Here is a 7,398-nt window from a genome sequence, read left to right as displayed (position 1 = left end):
AGCTTTTTCTCCAGCGATCCCCACGCCACCGCCCCGCCAACGCCCCGCCACTGCCGGCGACCACCGCCCCATCCTGAACCCTAAGATAGATTGTGGGGTACCTCTCCGGCGAGCCCCCCTCCCCGCTGCAGCTGGTTCTTCCTTCACCCCGGCGGCATCGGAGTGAAGTGTAGCTAAATCGGAGTAGCATCGCAAGCAAGAGCAAGAGCGAGAGCAGAAGCACGAGCAAGAGCAATAGCAAGAGCAGACCAGGCAGGGGACCGAGAGAAAGAGCAGAGCAGTAGGGCGAGCAAGAGCTAAAGCAGCAGCAGGTCCTACTAATGTGGACGTCGCCGCCGAGGGAGCGACGCCGTGGAGGAAGTGGTCGGCGCCGGCGCCGTGGATGGAGTCGCGCCGTGTCAGCTTGGGACCGAGCGCCGACAGCACCGTGAGATCGAATCAAGAAGAAAATGCGGTGATTAGTGTACAACCTCTTTGGTGGCGGCGATTAGGCCACAGCTTCATATGAGGAAACGGTGATGATGATGCTCTTCCAGTGGTGCAGGTGAAGACGGCGGTGTGGGAATGGAGGTGGCGCGAAAGACGAGGGGAACGTCGGGGAAGCTCCTTGGAGGTGGAGGACGGGGTGGCTGAACCGACGGGATGATGAGATCAACGACAGATCCTCATCCGGTACGGTGGATGAGGGACATCGAGGTGTTGGTGTGGACGACGTCGTCGGGGAAGAGGCTCCGGCTGGGTGGCGGACGGAGCAGGGTGTGGGGTTTCGTCGCGGGTTTTCACGGCCTCGGTGTACGAATGGGTGGGCGGATGGGATGGCAGTGGGGAACCATGGCTTAGAGACACGCTTGCTCGAAATGTGGGGTAAGTTACGAAAGTACCCCCACCGATTTGAGGCGGTTCTTTCGGTTCAGGGGTACCATGGGCATTTCGCGTGTCAGGATTTCACAGGAGGTGGGAGTTTTCCCGCGCGTTGTAATTTCAGAATAGCAAGGCGCGGGTTGAGATGGAGGGAGTTGTCGGAGCACAACGAGACAAAGATATATCTTAAATATTTCGGGCTAACAAGGCGTGGGTTGAAGAGGCGGGAGTTTCGCAGCATGATAGACAGAGACGCTAGCTAGAATTTTCGGCATAACAAGGCGCGGCTTGAAATTTTGGAAGAACAAGCTTAATGTGTACCCCAAAAGACAATTTGCACCTCAACACGCACAACACACACACAAACACCATTTGGACTAGAGTAAGGTACACGTGCATTGCACGCATGAGATTTGGCAACCAAATTATGAATAAATACCACATTATAGCATGCAAGCTTTGAGTCATATATGCATGATGTACATGTTCGTTTAATTCTTATAGTTCATTTCATTCAAAATCATCTAGTTTTTATAAGAAAGCTAATCTATTTTAAGATTCTTGGAATTGTGCGTCGTAAGACATAAAGTAAAAACAAATAATGGCAAATCATGTAGAAAAACATTTGGGCTATTCTGATATGGAAGATTCTAGAACAAATAAGAAGTGCTTGTGTTTTGATGTTTGTGCATTATGCTTAAGTTCAACCATGGAGTCTTCTAGATTATACATGTGGCGAAATCTGGTGGAATCTAGATGATATCCAATGGCCAGTAGTGCTCAAATTTTCCATCTTTGGACCATCGGATTCGCCTCATCCAACGACCATCTTTCAAAGTTAAAGTTACCCGCACACAATAAAAAAATATAAAATATAATATATATATAGGGGTATAGATGTAGATATGTGATGCAAAAGCCGCTCATCATCTCCAATTAGAATATTGTGTCCATGCACGGATGCGACGTGGCCAAATGATGTCTGCCATCGGTATCTCAAATTCAAATCAGTGTGACCTTGTTTAATGTGTATACATTACAACATGCTCGTTTCCAAACCACACCGCGCAGATCTCTGTTATATTCATGCATGCATGGGTTTCAAACATCAGGATCTCTTATTCAAATATTTGAATTCAACTTTACATTGATTGTGACCTCACCTATTCAGCTATTCTTTTACACTCATACAGTAGTCTTCTCTTTATAATTGTACCACTAACTTTATCTCGTGCATGCATGCACACACACTACCAGTCGGCATTATCCATCGCATGCATGCAATCTTTTTCTTCAGGTCGGTCTCCCATGAAGGCACACACCAACACACATCCCCCTCTCCATCATATCGGGCATTCTTTATCTCTCACGCATGCATGCGCAACGATCGATGTTCCTCTATGTATGTGTGTATATAGCTAGGTCTTTCATAGTTTTCCACACAAACCGATCAATTGATATATCCAGTGAGGTCTCACCCTCTTTCTCACGTCCACATCGATCAATCTATGCCTCTCTATATAGGATTAACATATATAGCTAATACACCCATATTAATTATGTATCCAACGTCCCCCTCTCATCATCCATGCCTTCCGCTTCATCTCTCAGACGCATGCACAATGGCGAAGACAGGGGGCAGTAAGGGCCTTTCCCCCTCCCCCCTAACATCACTATATATCAAGGCTAATATGAATGTGATCATTAGACAATTGTTGCTAAAAATGGTTTAAGTTCATGAATTGACCCTCCTCATAAAGGATTAGCAATGCTTGGCCCCCTAGCTCATTTATTTTTCATGGCTCCGCCACTGCGCGCATCAGCGTACGTGTTTGCCCCCTCTCTCTAAATATCGATCTCGCACTTGTGCATTCCTTCATAGTCTCCCTCCACTCGGCCCCTCGCACCATCTTCTAGCCCCCCACCGGATTTTGCCACATGTACAATCTAGCAGACTCCATGGTTGAACTTAAGCATAATGCACAAACCTCAAAACAATAGTGGTACTCTTTTGTTCTATATTCTTTTGTATCATAACTGCCCAAACTTTTTTCTAGTTGAACTGCCATTATTTGTTTTTACTTTATGCTTTACAACGCACAATTCCATGAATCATAAAATAGATTAAGGGCTTCTTTGATTCAAAGGATTCTCAAAGGAATTTTGGAGGATTCTAATCATTAGGAATTTTTCCTATCTTGGTTGTTTGATTCGTAGGATTGTAAACCATAGGAACTTTTCCATATGATTCATTTGCACTAGATTTCAAAGGAAACATCCCATCCACTCAAACCTCTTTGAAAGAATTCTGCGTTTTTTCTATGCACAATCAAACACTCGTACAATCCTGTAGGATTCAAGATGACATTCCACTATAATCCGATGTTTTTCCTATTCCCGCGTTCTTAGCTTTTTTATAAAAACTAATTGATTTTGAATGAGATGAACTATAAGAATTAAACGAAGGGCTACATCAGGCATATATGACTCAGAGCTTACATGCTATAGTGTGGTATTTATTCATAATTTGGTTGCAAAATCTGATGCATGCAATGCACGTGTACCTTATTAGTACTTTGAGTATGTGCAAAACACGTAAATTAGAATACCAATGGCATGCTACACAGTGTCTCTCTTACAGTTCATGAAGCCACGTGGCACATGTGTAGGCATTGTCGCGAACTCCATGCGTGGATTAATCACAGTGACGTGTTGCTGGTTCCAGAAGAATGTACTCGTCCTCCCTGAGCCATACTGGCGGTACATGCACGAAGCAAAGATGTGCACGCACGCCATGCACGCACTCATTCCTCGCACGCACACGCGGGTACACGGGCGGACACAATTTTGTACCAAGATCCACCCCATGTGATAATTTGACACGTGTAAAGTCATTCACTTCATTGATGGTCAATTAATACAGCGCATGCAAATTGAGTAGACGTGAGGGCGGAAGAAAGACATTATTACTCCACTGCGCGCATGCGAGTAGTTAAATCGTGGGTTGCTAGTAGTACTTCCATTGGTCTCCTTCGTATTTTGTGCCAATTTTTAACAGTAACATAATATTTATGCATTTGAGCAGTGTAGTACTTGAAATTTATGTTCCGCTAAACTCATCAGGAGCCGTTTCGGGCCTCGAAACCAAAACCATCAATTAATCTTTACCTTGTTCCCATCACATTCGAAAGCCTGCTCACACCTACTAGTAGTACGTACCAAACCTAAACGTGTTCCCACTATGCAGGTATTAGTACTAGTGCTAGTACTTAGGTTATAAAAAGGGGAACTACCTAACCGAAAATCACTCTACCTTTCCTCCTCATAAGTGCTTCTTCTTCGTCCGTCGTTGCCATGGCCGGTGAGTAGAGCTCTAGGTCGAGAACTACTCGTAACAAGGGAGCGGCAACCAAGGCTGCGGAAAAAAAGAGAGGGCTTGCCGCCACGCAGAGACCTCGAAAGATCTCTCACGGGCAGGTGATGGCTCCCAGGAGCGCCCTAGCCACGGAGGCGAACATGCTGAGCCGGCGGAGCTGCAGTCGTTATCCCTCGACGGCATGCCCGATTAGCTCAATAAGCAGAAGGAGTTCATCCAAGGCTTGATGGAGTTGCTGAAGGAGAGCCTCGACGACATGCCCACTGAGCTCAATCAGCAGGGGGAGTTGACCGCCGGCTTGGTGATGCTGCTGAAGAAGAGCATTGCCTCGGAGAAGAAGGCGACCGGCGAAATCCTACGACTTCGGAAGGACAATGTGAAGCTCTGCCACGAGATCGACCTATTGAAGGAGAAGAACGCCGGCTGGAAAAACCTGCATGAGAATAGTAGTTCCTCGATGAAGATGCTGCAGGCCCTCGCCATGGAACAGAAGGAAGAGTTGGCGAAGCTCCGCATCAAGCACCTGGCTGCTGTCAAGGTACGTAATATGGCCGTGGAACAGATGATGAAGGCTCGCGTCGAGAAATGTCGTGTCATGGACACAATGATGAAGATGGCGGAGGAGACGCACAAGGAGATGGAGGTCGTGGAGGCGATGAAGAAGCAGTTACGACTCCGTGGCGAATTAGATCATTTGGGGTGATAATCTTCCTTCTTCTTTTGCTCCTGTGTTTCATCTTTTGCTTCGGGTGTTTCACCGCACGTGGCACGTTCTCTGCGAGGCATGAATAGAACAATGTTTTTTGAGGGAATGAATAGAACAATGCTAACAATGAGATGACTAGCAAATTAGATCATTTTTTATCGCCATATGGCACTGGGTTGCCGTGTTTCGTGCTCCTCCGTCGCAGTACTACTCCAGTGGAAAACTTGAGTATACCACATGGTTCTTTGCTCCTCCTCGATCAGGTCGTCGGCGCATTTATACGAGCAGTCAAATCACAAGGCCCCGCCTTCCAGCAGTAATGAGCCGTCAAATCACAACGGCCCTCGCCTCTCGTGAAACCGACCAAGCTAGACTGCCCCGCCCTCTAGCCTTTTAAAAAATGTATACTTTTGTATAGCAGTAGTATCGATGGATTGCGCAATGGAGCAAAACTTGAAATTAAAAAAAGGTGGTACATATAGAGAGCGCTCGTCGCCAAATGATGCATATAGTACTATTAAAAAGGCTTGTCACAATAATGGTGCCCAACACAACCCACCCCTCAAATAAAACTAAGAGGGTGCTTGGATACATTTTAGTCCCATGACTAAAAGTAGTGGGACTAAAACATGCTAGCCTCACCCATGCTTGGATCCAAATACTAAAAAGGCTAAAATCAAGTTAATGAGCATTTATTATCCTCCAAACCCTCCAATCCAGAACTCGCCTGTGTTAAAGGAGAGGAGTTAAATGAGTAGAGAGAGGACTAATCCACATTTTAGTAGGGGTACCCCTGACTAAAAAAATTTAGTCTCAAGACTAGTTTTAGCCCCTCTTTAGTCAGGGGTGCTTGGAACTTTAGCCTCTTAAAGAGACTATTTTTAGTCAGACTAAAATAAGTCCCTTGGATCCAAGCACCCTCTAAGCATCCTGGAATTCTTTGACAAAACTAAGCACCCTGAAATTCTTTGACAACTAAACTGCTGGCTATATGATGTTGGCCATATATATTGTATGTATATAATGTGAAGAAACGAGTGGTAGTACTATACCAACTAAAAGATGAAATGTAAGAAATACTAGTATGTACGTACTAAAGAGTTAAAGTAACGAGAAGAAACATAACATAGTTCTGCTGGGGGCTCAGCACAACATACCCCTCAAATTAAATTAAGCGCACCTGAAATTAAACTTTGCAACTATTCCGGTAGACACTGCATTAGAACCACCATGAGCAACACACTGCCACCTTACTCGGAGTCCTCGTCCACGTCCTCGACTTCGTCCTTGTCCCTCTTCCTCTTGGCCGATACTTCTTTGCTTGAACCGCACACTTGGTTGTTGCTCTTCATCCAACCCTTGTAGGTATTGAAGCAAAGGTAGCCATCCATTGCAGCGTAGTGGATGTGGTGTCGGGACCCCGATTCTAAGTCACACCGATCTAGCATGTAACACCTCATATCACTTTGCGGCCTCACGCACGGTATTCCCACGGGTGTCGCCTTACCATGGCCCGGGACCGTTTGCGCCTTTTGGCTCACGTATATGATAGTGTCGCTAGCATCCATATGACAGAGAACCCGGGCCGACATGACTACTCGTGAACCCAAAGTGGCACTAACTTACAGGGACAGGCATACATGAAACAACATCGAGCATGTCGGTCAGCAGCGTGTGCATCCGGGCTGTAGCAACTGGGCTAACAGGACTCCGGGAACCCAGGCTATAGCAGGCTAGGCAGGACTCCGGATGTCACCGCGTGACATTTCCCCGAAGGGACAGACACAGGAACGAAGTGAATCACATGCTGGCCAGTCTAAGTGTTCCAGAGCAGTAGTGCTGGGCTAGCAGGACTCCGGTGAACCGGGCTGTAGCAGACTACCATGGCTCAGTGGAAGCACTAGACTACATTTCCCCATAAGAGAGGCTACCAAGGATAAACAACTAGGTTGTCGGATCCCACACATAGCAATACACGTCATACGTACGCATAACATGCAAGTATGTGTTGTACAACATGGCATCACAACATAACTCAAACTCATATAGATAAAGGCCCAGAAGAGCCACATAGCATTAATACAAACAGAGGTCTCATGACCCATCATTCATAGCATACAAGCAACGGAAGTATTACATGTCTGAGTACAGACAACTACAAAAGAAAAAGGCCGAGAAGCCTGACTATCTACAAGTCCCTCCCAAGGGAACAAGATCGTAGCTGAGGTAACAAGCTACTCGTCGAAGTCCAAGCGGTACTACTAGTGAGACGGATGTCTCACCTGCAAAACATAAATAAAGCAAACGTGAGTACAAAGGTACTCAGCAAGACTTACATCAGATCCTATCATACATGCATTTGTATCAAGAAGGTAATGTGGGGTTTAGTTGCAGCAAGCCATCTTTGACTCAGTGGCTATCCTGTTCTACGACAACAAGAAACTTCTTTGAGGTG

Source organism: Triticum dicoccoides, chromosome 2A (assembly GCF_002162155.2).
Source record: "Triticum dicoccoides isolate Atlit2015 ecotype Zavitan chromosome 2A, WEW_v2.0, whole genome shotgun sequence".
In the NCBI taxonomy this organism is placed as follows: Eukaryota; Viridiplantae; Streptophyta; class Magnoliopsida; order Poales; family Poaceae; genus Triticum; species Triticum dicoccoides.
Note: the sequence above shows the minus strand (reverse complement) of the source record.